The following is a 15,133-nucleotide window of genomic DNA, read 5'->3' on the forward strand; positions in this document are numbered from 1 at the left end:
TGAGAAGCCAGTGTACTCTCCTCTCGGAATTATCCCACACGAGGGATGAGGGAGCTGGGTTGTTTTCACAAACTCCAATCAGTCTTGGTCACAGCTGTTCCCAAGGAGCCCTGTCACTTCTCCCGGTCACTTCTGAACTGCTGTCGGGGAGGGAGCTAAGCAGGCTCTGGGGGGCACATCAACGCAGGTGCTGGCAGTCACGAGTTAGGCAGTGCTGCCCACAGCAATGAGGGAAAGGGGATGAGGGTGACATTGAGCACGGCCTCTAAGGTCAGTCACATGGTTGTAACTGACAGAGCTGGGATTTGAATGCAGGTATGCCTAATTCCAGAGCCCTTTCCTTTAATGATTTGGCTTTGCAGAGAAACAAAGTGGCCTTGGGCATGTCACTTCATCTCTCTAAGCTCCAGGATCTGATGGGGATAATGCTATGGGCCATTTCTTACTCAAAGTGCTGTCATAAGATGACAGCATGGATGTGTCGGCACTTTGATTACCAGCAAGGCCATCGTTGGTTCAGCAGTACTGACCATTCTCATAAGGTGGACAGGAATCACATCAGGCAGCCATTGAGTGCTTTCCTGAGGATGGCTAATGAAAAGAAATTAATAGAAGATGGGCTGGTCCCTGACTTTATTAGATGAGTAGTTTCTCAGATTTCACTGCATAGTATGCGAGGTACACGTGGCTCATCGAAGTACAGTATAAGTCTGTGGTGAACAATGGAGTGTTCCGTTGTTCTGGCGAGGGGAAGACAGATACGCAATTAATCATCTCTACGCACTGACAGTCTCCAAGTCTGGATTCTCCCAGGAGGGAGTTTAGTTGCTCTGTAAGCTTCAAATTCAAGGGCTCCTCAATGCTAAGCTCCTGACGAGCTGCATTAAAGTAAAAATGACAAAGATGGCATTTGACGTATTTATTAAATATGCGGATCCCGAAGGAGCCAATGTGGGTTGCTCACGCCTGTGAAGTTCCAGATGCGAAGTCCGTGTTGCTGCAGCCCTCCCACATGGCTGAAGTTCACACTTAAGGGTAAGGTTAAGACAGACTGGAGATTTGAACCCTGACGTCAAAATCCATTTCATTCCAGAAGATCACGTAAGTGTTCATCTGCTGTCGATGTTTTGCAGCTTTACCAACCGCTGGAAAGCAAGTGTGAATGAGTTGCCCAGAACCATTCCTACGTGGTACTACCTACCTCAAGATTTCTACACCCTGCCCCACCCTAGCCCAGGCCGGTATAAGCATTTACCTAGATTGTTTTTAACAGTATGGAACATGAGTTCATATTCCAAAGATTTGGGTCTATAAAATTGGCATGTTTACTCCTAGGCACTAAGACTGTAATTCAAGTAGCTTTCACTGATGAATGATGGTGTCAGTGTTTCCATCACTATTACTACTAATGCCAGGAGATTCACATATGCTCTTAATCCTCCCAGCAACCCTAAGAGGAAGAGAAAGGTACTACAGTCCCCATGTTATAAAAGAGGAGTTGGAGACACAGAGTGACATAACCAGGGCCGCACCACTAATAAGTGGTAGAAAGAAGATTCAAACTCACTTCGGTCTGGCTTCAAAGTCCAAACACTCTGACACCAGAGCACCACCTCCAACTGTCTAGATGTTCCTCAACCTCGTGAATGATAATAAAACCCATGAATGAGAATAAAATAAGATAAAAACAGAGAAGGAGGCAAACCATAAGAGACTTTTAAATACAGAGAACAAACAGAGTTGCTGGAGGGCAGGTGGGTGGGGAGATAGGCTAAGGGTATGATGGGCATTAAGGAGGGCATTTGTGATGAGCACTGGGTGTTATATGTAGGTGGTTAATCACTAGGTTCTACTCCTGAAACCAATACTACACTGTATGTTAACTAACTTGAATTTAAATAAAATCTTGGAAGAAAACAAACAAACAAACAAACAAACCATTTGACATCTTAAAAAAAAAAAAAAAAGAAAAGAAAAACATGAATTGGGCCAACAATTCCAGATCCTCATCTCTGGTCTAATATCATCCCAGAAATTCAGATTTATATAACGAGGCAATTGCCAAGCATTTCAAACTTAGAATTTTTTATTTTCACATATTTTTTATCTCTGCCCCAAATTCTCCTCTTTCAATCTTTCTTATCCATCCAAAAGGCATTGCCATCTGGTTGCCCAGACCAAAAATGTTGTTATACATGATGCTTCCCTTTTGATACCTAATGAAGATACTTAATATAGTAATAGCCTATAAAAGACACCCTAAGTCCATCCACATCTCTCAGTCTCCATTATGGCCATTAGAGCAAGCGCCAAGATCTCCAGCCTGTGTGAATGCAAAACCTTCCAAAGGATCCTGTGTGCACTTCCACACCCCTGCAATCCATTCTCCACACACAGCCAAAGTGCTCTTGTTAAAAAACATAAATCAGGGTGCCTGGCTGGTTCAGTCAGTAGAGTATCTGACTATTGATCTCAGGGTCATGAGTTTGAGCCTCATATTGGGTGTAAAGATTACTTCTTAAAAAAGTGTTGTAAAAAAACCATAAATCATATCATCTGCCACAGATTGAAAGTGTTCCCCCCCCCCATTCATATGTTGAAATCTAATGCCCAATGGGATGGTGTCAGGAGGTGAGGCTTTTTGGCAGGTGCTTAGGTCCTGAGGGTGGAGCCCTCATGAATGGGATTAGTGCCCTCTCAAAAGACCCACAAAGCTGCCTAGTCTCTTTCCACCATGTAAGCACACAACCAGAAAGCCCATCTACGAACCGAGAAGTAGGCTCTCACCAGCCCTCAAATCTGCTAACGTCTTGATCTTGGACTTCCCAGCCTCTAGAACTGTTAGAAATAAATCTGTTGTTTATCAGTTACCCAGTTTATGGCATTTTGTTATAGCAACATGAACAGACTTGAGACATTATCATTTCCTTCCTGAAAGCCTTTCATTCCCCCTCCCCCCCCCCCATTATGCTTAGATCAAGAACAAATTCAAATGGATCAGTTACAACTTTCACATCTTAGCTTGGGACCCATGACCCTACATGATGTGGTCCCCTAACCACCTCTCAACATCTACTCTCACTATCCCCCACACCCTTTGTCTTCTGTGCTCCAGCCACATTGGCCTTCTGTTTCTCAAACATGTCATATTCATTAGGATTTACAACTATTACACTAGTTATTCCCTCCCCTGGTTGCTGCTTATGTGTTTCCTCCTCAGAGAGCCTTTCCCTGAACACCCAACACCAACTAACCAACTGTGGCTACCTAGTCTACTTCAGCATGTGTATATTACCATGGTTTTCATACTGCTTGACATTTTCTGCTCTTTGGGTCTGTTTACTGTGATGTCACAAATATAGTGGACTAATGTGACTTTCCATGGACTGTCTAAACACTCAGGGCCCCTCCTAACTATACTGTAATGGAGAATGAGAGCATTAATGTAGCTCTGAGGCAAGACTGAATATGTACTGCTGTCCTAAGTGAATGTACTTGCTTCTGATTCTTTTCTCCGGTGGAGATGAAAAGAATACATTTATCAGGTCTGTATCCCATACCAAATGCCGGAGACTGTTTTGACCTGTTCTAGTAAACACCGCATCCTGCACAACCACTATTAGACTATCATTCGCTTATGTTTACAGTGACCAATCTTCCTCCACAATCATCTCTTTTTTTCCAGGAGTCAGAATGGTGACTTAAATTGGAATATGATGAGGACTACTACTCCTACATCTTCTAGGATCTACCATTCCGCTAGAAGCAGCATTGTTTTAGGTTTATTACCTTGCTAGGGTGGGATACAATTTTAGGAGCATCAACTTCCTCTTTCCCACCATAATGACTCTTGCTCCACAGGTCATGAAATGAACGTGAGATTTCTGCAGGCTTCTGAGTATATCCATCTCAATCATGTACTTAGGAAATGACCACATTGCATTTACCATGAAATGGATCAGAACTCCACTAGTTCCTGGCTTCCCTAGGCCTCTACTCTAAGAAGCCACGTTGGTATTTGGGGTTTCCTGGAAACACATCAGTTCAGATCAGTGTTTAGGAGCCCTCAAAAGAGCTGAGTACTCCTCACTCTCTGGTATTCAGTACCCTGGAAAATGGCCACAGGTCCCTTTGGACAAAGATTGGGGTAAACACTTTCAGTGGTGATATAGGGTCCTTCCTAAAGGGAACCCGGCTTCAGCTTTCATCAGTGAGCTCTGGACTTGAGAACTGGCTGAAGCCTGGAAACTGAGTGAGGAATTATGACTTTTCCTTCTGGCAGCTCACGTCAGCCTTCTGCACATGTGCTCTCAATCTTTTTTGCCTAAGTCAAGAAAAACCCTTACTGACTGTCCATTCATCTCACTTCTTTGCCACAGATTCCAGTGGGTCAAGACCATGTAGTCACCTCTGTGGCTTTGGTGTCCATTATGCAAAAACATCTACCTTCACTTTGAATAGTCACGTATTAACCTGGTCTGTTCTTCCAGAATTCTGTGATGCTCATTAATATTAGGAACAGTTTCATAGCAGTGTCCCCTACTGTTAACCAACAGAGGATAGCCAACACTGAACACTTAGGAATGCTGGGGTCCCTTTCACCAGCACATTTCTTACTGCATTAGGGAAGACCATCTTCAGGGCCCTCATAGGTAATACAATCAGTTGATGAGTTCTCAGATTTCTATGATAAATCCATTTTGGCGTTGATCACTTCTTCGCACCTTTTGGCCCTTTTCAATACTCTGCCAGGGTACTCGTAGGGTCTTTCCTCATTTACTGCAGGCCAGTGTGTGTGTGTGTGTGTGTGTGTGTGTGTGTGTGTGCTTTCAAGACTAAAGGAGCCATAAGCAGCATATTAGGACTGGCTTCAGTGTCTTCTGAGGTTGCTAAATCTTAAGTCACAGGTTAATTCTCCATACCGATAAAACCTCTCTTATCCAGTCTTATACTCAACTACCACTGAACCCCCATCATACTAGTCCTTTAGGATGCATTTCAGTTATGTTCATTCAGTTTGTGGTGGCACATATTAACCAAGTGAATAATCTTTTTGTTTCCTGAAGCTGGCCCTTTGAAAATAATCAATAAAATTGATAAACCTCTGGCTAGACTCATCAGAAAAAGAAAAGTTGAGAAGGTACAAACTATCAATATCAGGACTGAAGAAGAGGATATGAGGACAGATTCTTGAAATAAAGGATAATAAGGAAATATCATGAACCACTTTATATCAACAAATTTGACAAACTAGATGAAATCCAAAAATTTTGTGAGGAACATAAACTACCAAAGCTTACTCAAGAGAAAAACAGAAAAACAGATCACCCAACTAGTTCTGTATCTCATTAAATCAAATTTATAGTTAAAAACCTTGCCACAAAAACACTGCGGGCTGGGGTGGTTTCACTGGTGAATTCTATCAAACATTTCGGGAAGAGATAATACCAGTTGTCCACCAACTCCACTAGAAAGTAGAAGTGGAAGCAATACTTCTCAATTCACTCATGCAGGTAATCTTACCCTGATTTCAGAAACAAACAACACAAAGATATTTAAGGAAAGAAAACTACAGATCAATATGTCTTTTGAATACAGACATAAATATACCTAATGAGAGTTTAGCAAATCGAGCACAGCACTATATAAAAAGGATGAGCCCTTTTGATCAAGTATATGCCTGGAATACAAGCTTGGTTTTTAACATTTGAAATCAGTATAACTCACTATATTAGTAGAAAAAAAAAGATAATCTGTATGATCCTCTTATTGGATACAGGGAAAGCACTGACAAAAATTCAACACCTGTTCATCATTAAAACCAAAAAATAAAAACCTCTCAGCAAACTATTAGCAAACCTGATAAAAAGCATCTAGTGTGGATTTTTTTTTCTTCACCAAATAGACCTAGACAACGACAGACCCAGTAACAATGAGTATCCCTGGTGCTTATATATTGTGGTCTTGAATACCATTTCTTATTAAGAGCAATCAGTCCTCTTTAGATAAATGGCTGATCCTGGGGTAGAGGCAGGACATGTACTAGATGAGCCTGGAACATCTTGTCATACCAGAGAAAAGAATGCCATCAAATACTGCTAGGATCCAGTCAAAAGGGCTCAGGAGTCAACTTATGAGGCTGCCAGTGATTAAACAGGGGCAGTTTGAGCTTCAATGGGATAACAACTATAATGGCTGGAAAACAGCAAATATGTTTAAGTACATTATTTACTCATTAAAAAACAAAGCAAAACTACCCCACTTTTGTAGAACAATAGGAAACTTCATTATCTAAGAAAACTCATGATCTTGAAAACTGGTAAATAGAGGGAAGAAATGAAAAATTTATTTTGTCTTTTCTGTGTGAGCTGGAAAATGTGCTCACGTCAAAAGGAGAGAAAACCAGACATTATGTGCCTTCTTTTGAAAGAATACACCACCAATTAAATTTTGAAAAAAAAAAACAATAACAACAACTTTTTTTTAACCTGAATTTCATCAAGCCCCTAGATTCAACTACCAATTTCCATGAAATACAGAGGACAGAGGAACATATTTACCTGTACCATGAGGAAGCAGGGAAAAGCCAGGCTTACATCACTTAAAGGCCAAATAACCTAGGCTCTTCCATGAGTAAATTACATGTAAAAAGGTAGGGGAGGAGGGAAAGAATTTAGATTAGAAAGTTATGAAACTGGCAAAACTAATCTGTATTATTTAGGGTTTCATCCTAAGTGATAAAATTATAAAAAAGGCAAGGGAGTGATAACTATGAAAAATAAAGATAACAGTTACTTTGAGATGGGAAGGAAGAGGCTGATTGGGATGGAGGGCTTTTGAGTTAGCTGGTGAAATTCTATTACTTGACTTGATAGTGTTCATGAGGATGTTTGCCTCAAACAATCCATTAAGCTCTTTCTTATTTTATGTAATTTTCTGTATCTGTGTTTTATTTTGTAATAGCATTTTTTCAAGCCCCTATGAATAAAAGGATTTGAGTGGGAGAAGATATTTGTACACATACAACCAAAAAAAGAGTAAATCCAAAACACAATAAAAAAAAAAAAAAAAACCACCTGAAAATTCCATATAAAATGATAGTAATCAATGTTGGGAAAGAACTGGCAAATTCATATTGGTAAATTTGTGAAGAGCCTTATGAATGGACAATTTACAGAGTTGAGAATAAGGTGTAGGGACACCACAATATATCTGTACCCCTCTATATCTGAAAGGACATGGAGAAGTAACAGTTCCTAGAACTCAGAAATGGAAAGAGTTATTGGAGAGAGCTCCCTGCCGGGAACTGTGGTCTTGGGTTACAGAATGCAGTCAGCCCCTAGTGACTCTGCAGAGAGAGAAGTGGGGATCTAAGTACCCCAACTTCCTTCTGCCACATGCCTCCAATGTTCTCCATTGGCTGAAGTCAGAGGATCGGGTTGCTCCTTGCTGCTCCATATGGGCTGGCCTCTGGGGACACGGAGCACAGTGAAGAAGTTGTGAGTGAATCTGGAGGGGCAAGGAAAAGATGTCCAGCACTTCAGCCTGGTAAACAAATGGTCAAGAGACTTAATTAAACGGGCAATTCACAAAGAAGGAAATCTAATGGCCAAAACCCATATGAAAAGCTGAATTTCACTTGTAATCAGACAAATGCTACTGAAAATTGCATGAGATGACTCTTAACACACGTATCAGATAAGCAAGAATTTAAAAGTATGATAAAATCTATTGTGGCACGTGAGTAATTCAGTTTGGTTAAGCATCTGACTCTTGATTTTGGCTCAGGTCATGATCTCACAGTTCGTGAGTTCGAACCCTGCATAGGGCTCTATGCTGGCAGTGCAGAGCCTGCTTGGGATTCTCTCTCCCTCTCCCTCTGCCCCTCCCCTACTCACACACACACACACACTCTCTCTCTCTCAAAATAAATAAATAAACTTTAAAAAAAGTCTGATAATATCTAGTGTTGGCAAGGATATGGAGTAATAGAAATGCTCTCCAACTGTTAAGTGAGTATGTCAATTGGTACAACTTTGAAAATCAATTTGGCATTATCTAATACTGTTGTGGTTACTCTTATGCTGTGACCCAGCAATTGCTCTCCTGGGTATATACCCTACAGAAACTCATACCCAAGGGCACCAGGAGGCATGAGCAAGCATGCTTAGAACAGCACTTTTTTTTTTTTTGCCATAGCCTCAAGCTGGAAACACCCCAAGTGTTCACCATCTATGGAATGGATATTTCAAATGTGGCATATATGCATGGTGAAATGCTATTCAACAATGATAATGTTGCTACTCACAAAATATGGATGAATCTTAACATATTGCCAATTGAAAGCACCGAGTGACAAAAAAAATTACCTAATGTGTGATTATATTTACATAAAGTTACAAAACAAGGAAAACTAAATAGTTTAGGCAGGTATATGTAGGTGGGAAACGTATAAAACAAAGCAAGACAGTGATTTCATAAAAAGCAGGATAATGGTTACCTCTAAGGAGAGGAGAATGTTAGATGCAAGAACCCAGGGGTGGGAGGTTTTGAGGCTGCTCTTGAGATGCTGGAAATGTTCTGTTTCTTTATAAGGATGTGTTATATTTTATATAAAAGAAAAAAGTTTAAGAGAGGTGGCAACTAAAAGATGGATTAGAAGGTCTATGGGCATGGGCAAAGCTCAAATGCTAGTGAATTTTACTGTAGGATGATCCAGTTTGTTCACTGCCAAGTCCCTAGTCCCTTGAATGGTTTTTACTTGAAGTCGGTGTTCAGTAAATATTTGTTAAATGATTGAATGAATGAATGTATTCAGAATATGTCTTGTCTTGATTAGAACCATTGTGTCTCACTCCCCACAACATGATATATAGGAGAAGGCTGGGAGAGATTTTTAGGTTCCCTGGACCTTTGTAACCAAACATAAGTTTGCTCCTTGGTGACTTAAAGGTGGAGACTATACCCCGTGGAGTTGTATCAAAGGAAACTTTATTTGCAACAAATAAGGAGGTCATGGGAGAATAACTTCCAAAGCCATGACTCCCCAAGCAGGGGTGAGTGGGTTCTTTTTATTTAGGGTTTAGGATGAATATTCAGAAAGGGGAGCTCTGTCATCACCTGTAGAGGTGGGCATAAAGTCACGAATGCATCTTAAGGATACATGCCTATCCATACATTGCGTGTTATGTTAATGACGTTTGCCCTCCTTGGGAGAAGATTTTAGCAATATAATGAGGTAGAGGTAACATTGGATGAGGGGAAAGGGCTTATAGGCATGTTCTGAGAGCCAGTATAAACCGGATGGGGTCCTGGGCTCATTATCTGAGGTAAGGAATGCTGGGCATTGCTTATTTTTGAAATAGCACTGGGAGTTTCACCACTGATTTATTGTGTCTGATATGGTTAGGCTATTTCCTGGCCTGGTAGAGATAGTTTTTGCATTCCTTTTGTTCCCTTAAAATCCTTAACTACTGAGGTTTTGCATTTCTTTGTAATTCTGACACCTCCAAGGAAGTTGTGCTTAGGCAAGTAGAGCCCGTAGGGCATAGATGGGGAAAACAGCTAGGGGCCTAAAACAACTTCTTTTCTGTCATGAAATCTCTGTCTCAGCTTTCTTTTCCTGGGGACCCCTAACCCTTTCAGCTTACAGCTTGAGAGACTCTAGATTTGCAGATACAGCTGAGAGTGTGGTCTTTTGGTGAACGGGTCTCTCAGATAGCCAAGGGTACTATACTAAAAAATGCTACATTTCATGCCTGTATTCTCGATGCTAAATAAGCCTGTTTGTTTCTGCTAATATTTGCCTAAACTTGATCATCTGATTGCAAAATAATAAACCGTTTTATTATTTTTTTTTGAGAGAGTGTGAGTTGGGGAGGAGCAGAGAAAGAGGGGGACAGAGGATCCCATGCGGGCTCTGCGCAGACAGCAGCAAGCCCTGTGTGGGGTTCAAACTCATGAAGAACTGTGAGATCATGACCTGAGCCAAAGCTGGACACTCGACCAAGCCACCCAGGCACATCAATAATAAAACTTCTTTACAGCAAGGATTATTATACCCATTTAATAGATGAGGACTATGGTGGACATGGTTTGTTTTCTTTCCATTCCTTTTTTTAAATGTCTATTTATTTTTTAGAGAGAGAGTGCATGCAAGTGGGAGAGGGGCAGAGAGAGAGAGGGAGACAGAGAATCCTAAGCAGGCTCCACGCTGTCAGTGCAAAGCCCAACATGGGGCTTAAATTCAAGAACTGTGAGATCATGACCTGAGCTGAAGTCTGGGGCTCAATCGACTGAACCACCTGGGCAGCCCTCTTCCCATTCATTTTGATGTGGTTTGAAGCATTGGGGTTTGGAGCCAACAGGCCAAGAAAGAATTTGTGAGACATCTACAGTGCAAAATGGTGCTTTTATTAAAGCATGGGGACAGGACCTATAGGCATAAAGAGCTTCCCTGGAATTGTGAGGAGTGACTGATTGTATACTTGGGTGTTGAGGGAGGTAAAGGCAAGGGGAAGTTTCCAAAAGGACTTTCTTATATTAAAGAAGACATAGGATCCTGGAGGCCTAGCTACTGTCAAGCTAAGGTTGTTTTTCCCTCTAGCAAGGCATTAACATTAAGACCGTTGGGAGTTCCTGGAGGAATGTCCTATTCTGCCTGTTTCAAGTATTTGTCAATAGTCTGCAGGTTATAAGAAAATTTAATTTTATCTGCATTTCTTCCTGCCTTTGCTCCCCACATCACATTTCATGTGTCTTCAGCTGTGTGGCAGCCAGGCTAATGGATGATTTACCCCCACTTTCAATTCTAGAGATGGGTGATGATTAGTCTAGGATGGGCAAATCTCTTTCTGAGAGAGCCAGTTAGTAAATAGTTTAGGCCTTTCAGGCCGTAAGGTCTCTGTCCCAGTTACTCAACTCTCTCAGTGTAGCATGAAATCAGCTATAGACAATCCATACACAAATGAACATGGCTGTGTTCCAAAACAACTCTATTTACAAAATCATGTGGTAGGTCTGTGGCCAATAGTTTGCTGACCCCTAACTTAGACCAGCCTTTCTCAATCACATTCCTCATTTGAACTACCCAACAAAAAAAAAAAAAAAAAAAAAAAATGATTTGAATGGCTATGCTCTCAATTCTTCCAAGTATGTCAAAGGTCTAGAGCAATGATTCTCAAAGTGTGGTCCTTAGTCCTGCTTCATCAAGTTCATCTGGGAAATTGATAGAATTGTAAAGTCTCAGGACCAAAGCCTGAATCAGAAACTCAGAAGTGGGACTCAGCAGTCTGCATTTTAATGAGCCCTCAAGGAGATTCTGTACACTCAAGTTTGAGCACCATTGCTCTAGAGTCTTGACTAATCAAGAAAAATTCTTCCCTTTGCCACGGGGGGTATAGTTAAATTCAGGGGTGTAGCTAATCAGGAAATAGAATTGCCCTAATCACAAGGATTGGTTTGGAAATGATCCAACATGGGGAAAATTTTCAAAATATTGAACAACCAGCAGAGCAAGGACCCCAACCAATGAGAATAGGTGCCAGCCATGGCACCAGAGCAGGGTTCTAAAGGTTTCTTCTTATACCAGGCACTAATCCTTTCCCTGCTAAATCATGGAAAAGTCTACAGAGTTCTGGGGGAAGAACCAGAGACACCAGGTAGGGAGAGACGTGTATGGGGGAAGCAGTTATTGGGGAAGTAGCTATTTACCAACTGCATATGGAGAGGAGCAAATTTTGCCACCCAAGTTGCATCTCTTTGGCATAGTAATTATTTTTGGCATAGTAATTATTTTTTTTTTAAGCTGGTTATTTTTAGGGAGCTGCGAACACAGGAGAAGCTCTGAAAATTAAGTATAAGTTATCCTTTTTTGTAAGAGACATTTACTTATATAAAGGAAATCTTTATTAGTAAGGGTGTCTCTCTTACTATACCAGGAAGAAAAGGATAACTAAATCTCCAGAAACTCTTATCAGTAGAGAAGGCAGGGGCTTAAATTTGCATAACAACCTTACTCTTGTTTATTGTGCTTTTCCTGGTAATCTCTCAAAACTGACTCTTCACCTCAGCCCCTAACATCTTCCTTGTCTTTAGACATTTTGCAGAGTCACTCGGTTTTCCTGGGTCTCTCCCATGTATACAAGAGGTGTACAGGTTATTAAACTTTTGCTTATTTTTCTACTGTTAATCTGTTTTATGTCGATTTAATTCTTAGACCAGCCAGAAGACCCTTGAAGGGTAGAGGGAAATTTTTCCTCCCCAACATATGGAAGTGTTTCACCAGTTTAACAACGGGTACAGCTGTACCAGTGCACACCAACTGCAAAGCTGCCCTAGGTTAACTGGCACAATCCTCAACATCTCCCTTCAGTAACAGGCCTAGAGACAACAGGCCGACTCTTCCCCCTCCTCCCCCAAGCCCTGCATGTGGTAAGTGTGTAATCCAGGAAGACATCAACCTAAAGATGAAGCCAACTCAGGGAAAAACACACAAATGAAAGAATCAGAGGCAAATGGAGCTGCATCCCTGAAGGAGTCTCTCAAACTCATCCTGTCTGGGTACTCCATTCACCTGACTCAATTTGAGTTGAATTTTCTGGGTTTTGCATCTGAAACCATGAAAAGTGGCCCAGAGAGTATCATAAGGAAAATCTTCCAAGGAAAATGTTTCCGAGGGCCTGACTGAACGGTTGTCCTTTCTTCCTGAAGATCTGCATGATGTAGAGCCTCCCTTCTTCATCAGAGTGTCTGGTGGGGAACGGCTCAGGCCCCCTTTGCCCCAGCTGTGTGTTGGGCTGGCTGCACTGCTCAGTTATTAGTGGAATGCATCTGATCAGAGAGGCCCGCCTGACAAGTTCATTACAGATCAATTTAATTAGCTGATTTACATTTAATTTACATTTCAATTAATGTCTTTAGCAACAAAACGCTGCCTTAATAGGGTAATTGCCTGTTAGGCAATATGTAAAAGAATAAATAGTCGCATTCTGAGGAAGAATTCCTATTTTCAATTTTTTATTACCATAAATAACTGAAATAATTATTGCTCTTAAGGGCCACGTCCTCGTTTCCTTCTGGGCCTAATTATAAAGACTTAGTACCTCATTAAGCAAAATGGTTTTAGAGTCACAGAAAAACATTACTCGAATCGTGATGCATTAGTTTTAACAAAAGAGGGAAACAGGTGATCGGTGATAGTGGGCACATTTTGGGGTTTCGGGGGATTTGACAGTTAATATAGGCAAGCTTTGTCCTCTCTAAGCCACATCATGATAGCAGCACGCCTGTTGGAATATTGGTCTGAGGGTTGTACAAAAAGCCTCTTCTAAGTATTTCCGGAGATGAGAAGAGCTCACCATCTCTTGAGACAGACATTATGAGCTCTAGATTTTAAAAGTTCTTTCTTATGTTAAAATATGCCCCCCCTCTTTGAGCCAGTTGTGGTAGGTGCCCGCTCAAGAAGATGTTTTGCCAGGCTTATAATTATTATATAACTATAATTGTGCAGTATGAGAAACTGACCACACAGAAAAGACAGAAATAGAAATGAGGTGGAAACTGTAAAAAGGAAAGAAAAATGGTCTGAGAAATGGGGAGAATGAGACTCTATATTTTGAGGGTTCAAGAGGAAAAGTGCCATATCCCAAGTTGAATACTAGGGGAGGGGAGGGGAGGGGTTCAGGTCTGAAAAGTCAGACACCAGTCACAGTGCAAATGGGGCTGGCTTGTTCCTTGAAAAGTGGCTGGGTGTTTAAGCTGGAAGAGCAAATACTGAGAATTGAAAACTTTAGGGCCAAAGTATAGGGTTCCTCTAGGTTACGGTCATCTTTCCTCAGAGAACCATGGCAATCATTACTATCAATCACCTCCGCAGCTGGCCGGCAGCAGTTTTTGTGCTCTGTCGGGCTGTCTTCAACAGTGCCACCATGTGGGAGCAAGACGCAACAGCAGGAGAGGAATACAGGCCCTTGGTTGGGTCTCCATTTGACTGTGAAAGCCTACAAGACCCAGATTTGAATTTGATCCTTAGAAGAATGAAAGGAAGATTCAGGAAAGAAATACTGGACTTCCAGAAAATAATTCATCTAAGAGGCAAAGGAAGGGAGAATTTTTTGATTATTTAATTGGGAAAAAAAGTGACATTTGCAGCCTAACATTTTAGAAGTGTTCATTCCAGTTATATGATCACTGGTCCTAGCTTTCCCCTCTCTCCCACTAGAACCACTCTGCTTCATGTCAGCCCTTTAGAAAGCAAGTGATAGGATGTAGGCCCCTTGGTCTACCTTTGCTCCTTCCTGAAGCTCATTTTCAAGGTAAATACCTCTAATCCCTCTTTCTTTCTTTCTTTTTTTTTTTTTTGGAGGGGGGCGGTGGTTGTGGTGTGGAGGTTTTCAGATCCATTGACACCTTAGCCACTCTTGTCTGGAAGTTATCAGACTTATCCATGGTCTTTTAAAAGAAGATACCAAAATCTGAAGGCAAACTCCAGAACTGGTCAACACAAGGCAAGGTGAAGGAGGAAATCAGATAGCAATAACTGGTCCTCACCTCACCTCACTTGCATTTCTTGGTATTTATCTGGTAAGTTTGGAGCAGTGAGTCTCAGCCCTACCAGATCCAGTGCTCCTTTTTTATTACACATATTTTGTAAAACTTCCTTTTCATATGAAATTCACAGAAAATATAACTTGCCTACATGTACAACTTTTACAAATACATCTTATAAGTCGATGTGTAAGATAAAGGAGAAATAAGAGAAGTGATGTATAATAGAATAATATGTATTTCCATATGTCAATGTGCTGGCACATAAAAAGATGTAATGAAGCCATATAAAATTACCTGAATAGGGGCACCTGGGTGGCTCAGTCCGTTAGGCCTCCGACTTCAGCTCAGGTCATGATCTCACAGTACTTGAGTTCGAGCCCCATGTAGGGCTCTGTGCTGACAGCTGGGAGCCTGGAGCCTGCTTCGGATTCTGTGTCTCCTTCTCTCTCTGCCCCTCCCCAGCTCACACTCTGTCTCTCTCACTCTCAAAAATAAATAAACATTAAAAAATAATAATAATAAGTAAAATTACCTGAATGGAAGCACTGCAAATGAAACTGGCTCAGTCAGGGATGTTGAACCG

Source organism: Panthera pardus, unplaced genomic scaffold, assembly GCF_024362965.1.
Source record: "Panthera pardus isolate Hobbes unplaced genomic scaffold, ASM2436296v1 HiC_scaffold_11, whole genome shotgun sequence".
Lineage (NCBI taxonomy): Eukaryota > Metazoa > Chordata > Mammalia > Carnivora > Felidae > Panthera > Panthera pardus.